This window comes from Lactuca virosa, chromosome 4 (assembly GCF_052849685.1).
Source record: "Lactuca virosa cultivar CGN04683 chromosome 4, Lactuca_virosa_CGN04683_v6, whole genome shotgun sequence".
Classification (NCBI taxonomy): Eukaryota; Viridiplantae; Streptophyta; class Magnoliopsida; order Asterales; family Asteraceae; genus Lactuca; species Lactuca virosa.
In genome coordinates, this window is record NC_136429.1 from 134,793,035 (window position 1) to 134,806,239 (window position 13,205).

The 13,205-nt window shown below is 42.0% G+C and overlaps 1 non-coding gene across 1 annotated transcript; it reads right to left on the reverse strand.

Moving 5' to 3' along the window:
- Positions 1-577: 577 nt before the first annotated feature.
- Positions 578-683, reverse strand: LOC145110151 (small nucleolar RNA R71). The gene has a single exon (XR_013709531.1). It is a non-coding gene; the product is annotated as a small nucleolar RNA R71 (small nucleolar RNA).
- Positions 684-13,205: the final 12,522 nt, after the last annotated feature.

The window sequence follows — 13,205 nt, forward strand, 5'->3', positions numbered from 1 at the left end:
CTAAAACTCCAATTGTTCCTCCACTAAAAGATCCAAAATCCGCTTTCCACAAGAAGAAGGACAAGAAGGGCGAATCGAGCAATACTTTCAAAACCGACAAATTCGAACTGAGAAGACTCCAAACAAGAAGGAAGTAGGATACGAGCTGAAATCCTCTACCGAAGGAAGTTCAGACGATTCAGAGATAAAAATCAAAGAAGAGTATATGTAGACATTACGAGGATGACGATGGGAGACTAAAAGAAGAGGATACGTGAAGAACATGGACCAGGTCTAGTTCCACCCAAGGGAAGTTTTGAGCTCAATGGACACATTCTATCCATGCTCAAGGACATACCTTTCGCCGGGAAAGAGTATGAAGATGCTTTCAAGCACATTGATGAGGTCAACGACATTGCCAACTATTTTCATGTTCCTAATGTGGCAAGGGAATCCATTTTACTAAGGATGCTTCCGATGACATTTACTGGTGAAGCAAAGGTTTAGTTGAAGTCTCTTGCACCTGGATCCATCACTACATGGGAAAACATTCGTGATGCTTTCATTGAGCAATTTAGTCCACCTTCGAAGATCTTATAGCTCAAAAAGAAGATTGATAACTTTCAACAAGAGGTAGGAGAGTCCTTATATGAAGCTTGGGAGAGGTACAAGGGCTTGCTAAGAAGTTGCCCTTAACATGATTTGAATGTTCCAAAAGAAGTTTCCATCTTCTATGATGGATTCAACGTAACTACTATACAACTTCTTGACTCACAAGGGCATATGACGAAGAAGGAGCCGAAAACTATAAAAAAAATAATTGAAGAATTTGCAAAGCACTCACGCGAGTACCATAATGCATGAGATGATGTCACAAGAGGAAAAGGAGATGGAGGAAATGAGAATTTGGCTTCAATCATAGCTAAAATAGATTCTATGGATAGGCAAATGACAAAATTAGATCAATCCATTCATGCCATAAGAGTTGGGTGTGATAATTGTAGTGTTCCACATTTGACCAAGGATTGTGATTTGGATGAAAATGGGAACAAGAAAGCACAAGTGTTCTACTCAAGTGGTGGCAAGTATGATGAAGATTGGAGGAAGACCAAGAAGTAGTAGTTACCATACGATGAGTACAAGAAGCAAAAAGATGAGAAGTATAGAAAAACCAGTAGAGGTTTCTATCAAAAAGATCAACCACCACCCGAAAATAAGATGGATTTTGAGTCGGTACTTCATAGATTTATGGAAGCATCTGAAAAGAGACATGATACTACTGATGCTAATGTGAGAAATCATCAAGCTTCCATAAAAAATATAGAGACTCAACTTGGGCAATTGGCCACACTTGTCAATGAAAGACTACCTCCTAAAAACCAACACCCAAAGTCACAACCTCATGTCATGGCAATCTACACCGAAGAAGAGGTTCATTCTAAGCCCATAATGATCCATGAAGCAACTATAATACAGTCTAAGTCATGTTTGGAAGAAGAGAAGCCTGAGGCAAAAGGATCAAAAAGTGAAGTGTTCTCTGATGCTTCACCACGTCGTGGTCTCGAGAAGAAGAAATTTTTTCTCTTCTTAATTCGTTTCAGCCACCTTTTCCATTCCCATCTCGAGCAATCAAACATTCTCTGGAGCCCGAACAAAGGAAATTTATGGAACACGTGCTCTCACTCTCGATTAACGCCCCATTCCTCAAATCAACGACGAAACTTCCAAAGTCTGCAAAAGATGTAATGAGTAATAGAAAGGAGTTGGAAAAGACCTCAACAATAGCTCTTAACGAGTTGTGTTCAGCCGCGATTATCAAAGGATTACCAATCAAGATGGGAGATCCAGGACAACTCACTTTTCCTTGTGAATATGTAAATTCAAATTCTATAAATGCTTTAGCTGATTCAGGGGAAAGCATTAATCTAATGCCATACTCTTTCTACCAAAAGCTCGGATTACCAAAGCTCTAAGATACAAGGATGACCATTCGAATGGCGGATCACTCGACCACATACCAAAGAGGAATCATTGAATACTTACTAGTAAAAGTGGGAAAGTTTGTTTTTCCGGTTGACTTTGTGGTTCTTGACATGAAGGAGGATGAAGAACTTCCAATTATTTTAGGAAGACCATTTTTGGTACCGCAAGAGAATTAGTTGACATCCACGACTCAAAGCTTAAACTTTGTGTGGAAGATGATACTATTACTTTTGAGATGATTCCAAAAGTGAGTCATGAAGAGCCAAGAGATGAAGTGTCAACGATGGAGGCTATAGAAGACGATTTTGATGAGTTGTTGCAATTGAAAAATGATGGAAGAAGAGTTGAAGGTTTGGGAGGATCCCCATGGTGAAAAAGTCAAACAATCAAAACCAAGAGCCTCGATTACCATGAAATTTAAGGTGATTGCATTTACTACACCTAAGGTTCAAGAGGAAGAAGAAGTTGATGAGTTAGAAGATGATTTGTATGAAGAATAGGAGATAATAGATGGTGACATGGGTAAGGACGAAGAGGAGTCAACTATGTTCAAAACGGTGTTCGATACGAAACATCCTAAGGAAGATAATAAGAAGGTAAACAAGGCAAATAAGCAAAGTAAAGGGTAAAACGCAAGCATGAGGATAATGCAATCAAAATGAAGAAGGAGAATTCGAAGAAGGCATACAAGAGAAGGGTTCAATCATACAAGTGAAAATGGAAGTAGAAAAAGGAGAAAAGGGAGATCCTACTCCCAACCGCAAAAACGTAGAGTGGGAAGGAATCTGACTCATGAATCCTAAAAAAAAGCGCTTCTAGGGAGGCAACATGATTTTTAGAGTTTGCATTTTCCTTTTAATTTCTTTTTCATTTTTAGTTTTATTTTAGTTTTAGTTTTCATTTTTAATCTAACCAATTGATCATGTGTTTCTCTAGTCTTCTGATTTTATTTTGTAGTATTAAACCCTACAGTCAAGCACTACAAATAATAGTCAAGTTCATTTCTGCTAATTTTTAGCCGGTTTAAAGTCCGTTTGGGTGTTTTTAATATAAATTCGTCAAACGAACAAATAAAAGGAAGTATCTTCTAGGAGTAATGGGTAACAAATAAACATTTCACACCATAACAAGGTGTTACGGCCAAAACTTTGGGGGTTTGGGCTGTAAACTCCTCTTGGCCGTGAACTCATGCTTAAGGCATGAGTTTACTCCTCATTTCCTCACTTCTCACTTCCAAGCTCAAGAACACCCACATTTTCTCTCTCAAGTATCATAACATATTTCTTCCAATCTTCCAAAAATGTAAGTGTTTCTTCTCTTGATTTGTTGTTATAACACTTCATCTAGTAGTTATACATGATTTCATCCATGAAATCTTCTATTTTTCATAGATTTCCAAGTGTTCTTCAAAACACCAAGAACACCAAGAACACACACTAGTGTTTTTAGACCTTAAACACTCTTACAAGCTTCCTATAAGTAAGTACACCCCTCTTAACTAGTTATGTGCTTAGATTACTTGCTAAATCATTGAAAAACACCAAGAATCCCCAAGAACACATGGGTTTACGGCCAAGGCAATCTCCTTGGACCGTAAACACCATTAGGTGGTGCATATGTGCCACCATTACCTTCTAGGGCTTGGATAATGGACTAGAACCTTGCATGCATGAGCTAAGGACCTTAAACCACGAAATGATAGGAATTACCATGGATTTACGGCCGTAAACCCACTAGGACCGTAAACCCTAAACCGTAAACTCCATGGGAGTTGGTCCTTGGGCCGTAAACTCTAATAAAGGGGCCATGATGAGCCCTAGTCCCTTCTAAAGCCTTGGAACCAAGTCTAGATCACTTGTATGAGGAGTATAGGACCTTGAACATCAACATGGTAGAAATTACCATGGGTTTACGGCCGTAAACCCATTAGGGCCGCAAACCCTAGGCCGTAAACTCATGAAGAGTTTAATCTTGGACCGTAAACTCAAAAGCAAAGCCCTACAACCCCTAGATGCAACCCCATGCACTTCTAACACTCGAATCAAGGTGTTTTCCATGTCCTAGGGTGTCCTTACTTGATTAATTAGTTGTTAAATGACTAATTAGATACATATATGTGTCATTACATGTTAAATAGGATCCGTGTGTGTGTTCAAGTCTTCACTTGACACTTAGCATCCTGTCCGACACTTCCATCCAAATCACTCACTGCAGGTGAGTTCATACCCCCTTAATCAACCTTTGAAATGATTTTAAATGCTTTTATGGGGGGGGGGGGATACAAGTTGAAACATTCTAGTTATTGCTTTAATCTTATGTGATTAATAACTAGAACAAACAGAAAAGATTTACTATTACTTTCAAGTTGTTGTTAAACTTATGGATTTCAAGCACTTCAAAACCTTTTATTTTAAACTCTTTTAAATGCTAAAACTGTTTTCAAATTCTTTTAAACTTACATTATTTTCAGACCTATATCTACACCAATATATTTATATAAGTAAGACTTGAAGGACTTAGGACTGATAGCTCACCTTATTTCCTGTTCCTTGTTTGGTTGTGGACTTAGGGTATCCTGTTATTTGTCCGAATGTCGTTGAAATCTTAGTTATATATCATATATATATGTGTTGGATATAAAAGCTTTCACTTTAGTTCAGTACCTTTGTGTAACAAAGGCATACCTACAACATTACTATTTTAACTATAATAGGTATAGTTAAGGTTTTACTACTCACTACTACTATTACAACAACACTTACAAGAGCCAGTACATTTATGAGTCAATAGACGCTATATACTATACAAGAAAACATGCTATACACTATACAAGAGAACATACTATACACTATACAAGAAAACATACTATACACTAGTACAGAGAAAACATTACTACACTAAGAAATACTACATAAACATTTGAATACTATAAACAGAATGTGACATACTACTTCTCGATACGACACATCATCGTGGTATCACTTTGTAACCAGAGTCTCCTGGAGGGAGAGCGGGCATTGTATGTATAGATCTATACGGGACAGACACTCCCACATCCTGACTGCTAGCTACAGTCCCAGCCGATAAGGCCAAGGGGTGACAGAATGTTACCTCACTACACATGACCTGGAGGGTCATCAGTTATTCAGCCGTCAATCAGCATGGTTACATACGAGTTCACATTCAAACCTTTAATTAACCAATTAAGAATTAAAGGCAAAATAGACTCTCCGAGGCATATTGTTCATTTGATACCACCTGGAGTCTACATTTTTATTTCTTTAGACTCCCCGAGGTGTACTGTACATTTACTAATACTTGGAGTCTGTATTTCATCACTTTATGATCAGCAGTGTCACTGCTGGGGTAAAACAATATTTTCCTATGACATTTACTTTGTGATTCTGTCACATACACATTTAAGTAAACTATATTTTTCATAATGATAGTTATTGGGGGAAAACTCTTACACTTACAAAGAGCAAACACACAAACAGTCGGGTCTTGGTAGAAGACTACATTTCAGTAGAAAATATAGGATTTTCTAGAGTGTTCAACTATTTATGAATATTTAAAATCAATGATGAACATTTACAAACATTTTTATACAGGCAATGACACTAAATACTTATGAACTCACCAGCTTTATGCTGATAAACTCTTTCAAAATAACTTGTATTCTCAGGTCATCAGTAGACAGGTACTGACGAAGCTTTTGAGAAGATGGAGCACATACAAGACTCATCTCTTATTTTGATTATACATTTTAGTGTCTTACATACTATTCAGAACACGCTTGTATTAGAATTATTATGTTAATGCAATGGATATTGTTGCTTGTCTTTACTATTATGCATTGTTATGATACTGTACATGACGTCCTCCACCCTAGAACGTTTCCGCCGTTCCGGTTTTGGGGTGTGACAGATTGGTATCAGAGCATTGTTTATAGTGAATCGAGTATATCAACCCATAAAAGATATACAAACTATAAACGCAACGGGATTAAAACACTCTGACCAAGGATATATACTTTTAAATAATAAAATATTTAATTAAGTATATATATACATCTATTCATACCAGGGTCAGTATCATACTAGAACAGAACAAAAGTATTACGATTGTTGAACAACACAATTAGGCTTAGAGACATATGGTCAAACCTAGGGGGATATAGCCTGATCAACTATATTTTCTTAGGAGTGACTAGCATGTGCCTAAGAATGATTGTGGTGTTGCAACAAGTCTAAAAACTTACGAACACTACTACAACAAGAACATTAGAACATAACTTAAACCTAAAATACTATAGGAGTATTTTGTGTTACTATAATTACTTATGTGCCAACTAAAAAGGATCTTCAATAGTACGTCTATTAACTATTCTTTCCCCATTCTCGCGTAGATAACATGGCTGGCTTCCATCTCCCCGGCGATCCGTATTATCCCAACCAAGACATTGGTGGATGGCTTGATGATGAGCCAGAAAATGATCACCCAATCCCTTTGGATGATCACCTCGCAGAAGGTTTTTCAGATGGCTCCGACTCCGAACCAGAGGTCAACAACCTACTCCAAGAGAGTCAAGTCCCAAACCTCAAGCCCCGTACGTCATTTCAAGGTCCCACTCACTTGTGGGCAACAACCTTGAACCGTTGGAGCGATGAGCAGGGTCAACCCTTACCCTTCAACGGAGACCGAAGCTTTTACAACATAAACGAGGGAGGCTCAGCTGACCGTGTCCTACCCATCATGGTCCGTAGGATTGCTCAGAACGTCGAGCAGGGTCATGCAGCCATCGACCGAGTAGTGGAAGTTGACGCCAACTCTGGCCTTAACACAGTCCGCATTCGCCGACTCGAAGAGGCTATGGAAAGAACAAGGAGGACCAACGAGGCTCTACAGCAACAACTAGCCGCATCCCGAGCCGAAGTCATGGAACTCCGAGTGCGTCAGAGGGCGCAAGAGCGACATCTTCAGGAGGTTGTACGCCAACTGGCAGACCTGAGGGTTCGCCCAAGGGATACCCGTCGCCGGTAGAAGATGTCGACTCATCTTTCTCTTTTGGTTAAGGAATAGCCTTTCTTTTCTGTGCTCTATGGGGAGCTTGTCTGTAAACATTCCTAACTTTGAAAGTACTCTAACTAGACTACTAAGCTGCCAACATTTTCCCTTATGGTTTGATGTAAGACCTACTGTTAGGTCATTTTCCCCGAAGCCATTTTACATCATTAATACCAGTATTATTGGCAGTTATCTAATCTATGGGAAAGTATTTACCTTGTGTTTCCCTACTCTATTGTTATACCTCTATTTGATAGTTAGACTATGGTGATTTAGTCTATGAAACACTCTCATCATACTTACAATTGATTCTTACTATGGTTATCATCCCTATCAACTTTCAGTAAAAGATGCCGCCTCGTCCGCGTCCGACCAGGGGCAGACCTGCAAATCAAACTCCACCACCACCACCCCCTTCGCAGTTCGATGCGGTGATGTTTCAGGCAGCTGTGACCGCAGCTGTGACCGCCGCCATGGCTCAAGTAAACTCTGGTGGTGTTAGTGGAACGGAGACTGGCACCAACTCTAGCCATGGTGAAATCCATCCACGTGCACGGGAGTGTACCTATAAAGATTTCATCAGCTGCAAACCTACGTACTTCAACGGAACTGGAGGGATCATTGCGCTATCCCAATGGATCGAGAGAACAGAAGCAATCTTCGAGATGTGCTCATGCCCTGAAGGAAGCAAGATAAAGTTCGCTGATTGCACCTTCACCGAAAGGGCCCTGGCGTGGTGGAATGGCCATGTCAAATCACTCCCACTGGTAACAGCCAACGTCGTGGGCTGGAATACACTAAAGGACCTTATGACAATGGAGTACTGCCCGAGGGGCAAAATTCAGAAGCTCGAGGAGGAACTGTGGAACCTCAAAATGAAGGGTTCCGACATAGTGGCTTATACAGCCAGGTTCTGCGACCTGGTGACTCTATGTCCCAACATGGTTCCCACCGAAAGTAAGAAAATCGAAAGATACATCTGGGGTCTGGTACCCCCATATCGAGGGAACGTTCTAGCATCACACCCTGCGACCATTGACAGTGCCAAGGAATTGGCCTAAAGGCTTATTGATCACGAGGTTCCTTCTACCCCAACAACTACTACAGTGACTGCCCCCGTACCAACCAAAACAGCTGACAACAAGAGTTAGCGTTGGGACCGAAAGAAGGGCAAATCAGCTCAACCCCCTTCCAAGAACCAACAGATGGTGGCTGTCCATGCTGCCACTACTCCTGCTGCCCCTGTACCAGCCAAACCATATGCAGGGAGCCTACCTAAGTGCACCAAGTGCTCCTTCCATCATAACGGCCCCTGCCGAGGAATGCACTGCACTAACTGCGACCGTAAGGGCCATACCGCCCGGTTTTGCAGAACACCACCCAAACCCATCACCCAGGTTCACGGTGCAGGAGTAAGCTAGGCCTGCTACGGGTGCGGCGAAACAGGGCACTTCAAAAGAAACTGTCCGAAAGCTGGGAATGCGAGAGGAGCAGGAAGACTACTTGCTATCAGCCACAATGAAGCCAGGGCAGACCCCACAGTAGTCACGGGTATGTTCCTTCTTGATAACTCTTATGCTTGTATCCTATTTGATAGTGGGGCAGAGAGGAGCTTCGTAAACCACAAATCTAAACACTTACTTAATCAAGCACCGCAAGCACTAAAAGAAACCTTCGTCGTAGAAATGGCTAACGGAAAGACAGAGAATTCTAACGAGATTTACATAGGTTGTACCCTCACACTAGACCATCATTCATTTCCAATCGACCTCATACCAGTAACAATCAAGAGTTTCGATGTCATTATAGGCATGGACTGGTTGAGTCTTTATCGCGCCGATATCCTATGTTTCGAGAAAGCAGTCCGCCTAAACCTACCAGGTAATGAAACCTTGTTAATCTACGGAGACAAACCCAATACGAGCCTTCGTATCATCTCAAGTATTCAAGCCCAGAAGTACTTGCGCAAGGAATATCATACATTCTTGGCGCACGTTGTCGATACGAACTAGAAAACAAAGGACCTGAAAGACCTTCCCGTTGTACGCGACTTCCCCGACGTCTTTCAAGAAGAGCTACCAGGTTTACCTCCCCAACGTCAAGTCGAGTTCCGAATCGACTTAATTCCAGGGGCTACCCCCATAGCCAAATCGCCCTATCGTCTAGCGCCTGCTGAGATGCAAGAACTGTCCGGTCAACTTAACGAACTGCTCAGCAAGGGCTTTATAAGACCAAGCTTCTCACCCTGGGGAGCACCAGTCCTGTTCGTGAAGAAGAAAGACGGATCATTCCGTATGTGCATCGATTACAGGGAACTCAACAAGCTTACGATCAAAAATTGTTACCCTCTTCCGCGTATAGACGATTTATTCGACCAGTTGCATGGGGCGAGTTACTTTTCTAAGATTGATCTAAGATCCGGGTATCATCAGTTACGAGTGCTTGAGGAGGATGTTCCCAAGAAAGCCTTCCGAACTCGTTATGGACACTACGAGTTCGTAGTGATGCCATTCGGATTGACCAATGCGCCCACAGTATTCATGGACTTAATGAATAGGGTATGCCATCCTTACTTGGATCAGTTCGTCATCGTTTTCATCGATGACATCCTTATCTACTCTCGAAGGAAGGAGGAACATAGCGATCATTTACGACAAGTCCTAGAAACTTTACGATCAGAGAAGCTCTATGCGAAGTTCTCTAAATGCGAATTTTGGATCCGAAGAGTCGAATTCTTAGGAGACGTGGTTAGCGAAGAAGGAATCCACGTGGACCCTTCCAAAATTAAAGCCATCGAGAACTGGTCAGCACCGAAGACGCCTACGGAAATTCGCCAATTTCTAGGCCTCGCTGGCTACTACCGCAGGTTCATACAGAACTTCTCTCGAATTGCAAAACCCCTTACGACATTGACCCAGAAAGGCGTGGCCTTCGACTAGGAAGAGAAACAAGAGAAGGCGTTCCAAACGCTGAAGCGAGCCTTATGCACTGCACCGATACTATCCCTCCCCGAAGGGATAGACGACTTCGTGGTATACTGCTATGCATCCAACCAGGGGATTGGCTGTGTTCTGATGCAACGAGGTAAGGTCATCGCCTACGCCTCAAGACAGTTGAAGACACACGAGGTCAACTACACCACACACGATCTTGAATTAGGAGCGGTTGTGTTCGCCCTGAAGATATGGAGACACTACCTGTATGGTACGAAGAGCACTATATTTACAGACCACAAATGCCTACAACACATATTCAACCAGAAGGAGCTTAATATGAGACAACGACGGTGGGTCGAGCTACTCAACGACTACGAATGCGAAATTCGTTATCATCCGGGTAAAGCCAACGTGGTAGCAGACGCCCTAAGTCGAAAACAATATTCTGGACGAAGAGTCAAGTCATTAACTATGACTATCTATTCGCATCTATCCGCGCAAATTAAGGAGGCTCAGTTCGAAGCCTTAAAACCTGAAAATATGGTGGGAGAATCCCTACGTGGAATGGATAAGAACTTGGAAGTCAAGGGTGATGGAGCTTTATATTTCATGGACCGGATCTGGACACCGAAACACGGTGGCTTCAGAGACTTGGTCATGAAGGAAGCGCACAACATTCGTTATTCCATCTACCCAGGTTCAGATAAGATGTATCTGGATCTTAAAAAGTTATACTGGTGGCCTAACATGAAAGCAGAGATTGCTACCTTCGTAAGTAAATGCCTTACTTGCGCCAAGGTCAAGGTCGAATACCAGAAACCATCAGGTCTACTCCAGCAACCGGAGATACCTGAATGGAAGTGGGAGCGGATCACTATGGACTTCATAACCAAGTTGCCCAAGACAACGGGTGGACTTGATACCATTTGGGTCATCGTCGTCAGATTGACCAAGTCCGCGCACTTCCTACCCATCAAAGAGACCGACAAGACGGAGAAACTCACAAGAACATACATTAGGGAGATAGTATGACTGCATGGTGTTCCTATATCCATTATCTCCGACAGAGATAGTAGGTTAACTTCGAGATTCTGGCAGTCGTTACAGAGCTCCTTAGGAACGAGGCTGGACATGAGTACAACCTACCATCCTCAGACCGACGGACAAAGTGAGAGAACTATCCAAACTCTAGAAGATATGTTGCGAGCCTGTGTGATCGACTTTGGAAAGGCGTGGGATACTCATTTACCCCTCGTCGAATTTTCCTACAACAACAGTTATCACACGAGCATAAAGGCTGCTCCATTCGAAGCGCTCTATGGCCGAAAGTGCAGGTCCCCTCTGTGCTGGGCTGAGGTGGGTGATACTCAGTTAGCTAAAGGACGAGTTCCTGACAGCACTCTCACGGGTCCGGAAATCATTCGGGAAACGACAGAGAAGATCGTTCAGATTCGCGAACGATTGAAAGCCTCTAGAGACCGACAGAAAAGCTACGCAGACAAACGGAGGAAACCTTTAGAATTCCAGGTGGGAGACCGAGTCCTTTTGAAAGTCTCACCCTGGAAGGGCTTGATACGCTTCGTAAAGCGTGGAAAGCTGAATCCAAGATACATAGGGCCTTTCGAGATTCTCGCTAGAATCGGCCCTGTAGCATACAAACTCAATCTACCCCACGAGCTTAGTAACGTACATCCTACCTTCCACGTCTCAAACTTGAAAAAGTGGTTATCCGACGAGACTCTTGTAATCCCACTTGACGAAATCGAGATCAACGAGAACCTCAACCTTGTGGAAGAACCCGTAGAGATCATGGACCGCGAGGTCAAACGAACGAAACAAAGCCGCATCCCAATCGTGAAGGTTCGCTGGAATGCCAAGCGAGGACCGGAGTTCACTTGGGAGCGCGAGGATCAAATGAAACTTAAATATCCTCATCTTTTTACTTAGTTATTTGTAATAACTAAGTTGCTTGAACTCTAATTTCGGGACGAAATTCCCTCTAACGGGGGGATGATGTGACAACCTGAAATTTCTATTTGTACAAACCCTACAGTCAAGCACTACAAATAATAGTCAAGTTCATTTCTGCTAATTTTTAGCCGGTTTAAAGTCCGTTTGGGTGTTTTTAATATAAATTCGTCAAACGAACAAATAAAAGGAAGTATATTCTAGGAGTAATGGGTAACAAATAAACATTTCACACCATAACAAGGTGTTACGGCCAAAACTTTGGGGGTTTGGGCTGTAAACTCCTCTTGGCCGTGAACTCATGCTTAAGGCATGAGTTTACTCCTCATTTCCTCACTTCTCACTTCCAAGCTCAAGAACACCCACATTTTCTCTCTCAAGTATCATAACATATTTCTTCCAATCTTCCAAAAATGTAAGTGTTTCTTCTCTTGATTTGTTGTTATAACACTTCATCTAGTAGTTATACATGATTTCATCCATGAAATCTTCTATTTTTCATAGATTTCCAAGTGTTCTTCAAAACACCAAGAACACCAAGAACACACACTAGTGTTTTTGGACCTTAAACACTCTTACAAGCTTCCTATAAGTAAGTACACCCCTCTTAACTAGTTATGTGCTTAGATTACTTGCTAAATCATTGAAAAACACCAAGAATCCCCAAGAACACATGGGTTTACGGCCAAGGCAATCTCCTTGGACCGTAAACACCATTAGGTGGTGCATATGTGCCACCATTACCTTCTAGGGCTTGGATAATGGACTAGAACCTTGCATGCATGAGCTAAGGACCTTAAACCACGAAATGATAGGAATTACCATGGATTTACGGCCGTAAACCCACTAGGACCGTAAACCCTAAACCGTAAACTCCATGGGAGTTGGTCCTTGGGCCATAAACTCTAATAAAGGGGCCATGATGAGCCCTAGTCCCTTCTAAAGCCTTGGAACCAAGTCTAGATCACTTGTATGAGGAGTATAGGACCTTGAACATCAACATGGTAGAAATTACCATGGGTTTACGGCCGTAAACCCATTAGGGCCGCAAACCCTAGGCCGTAAACTCATGAAGAGTTTACTCTTGGACCGTAAACTCAAAAGCAAAGCCCTACAACCCCTAGATGCAACCCTATGCACTTCTAACACTCGAATCAAGGTGTTTTCCATGTCCTAGGGTGTCCTTACTTGATTAGTTAGTTGTTAAATGACTAATTAGATACATATATGTGTCATTACATGTTAAATAGGATCCGTGTGTGTGTTCAAGTC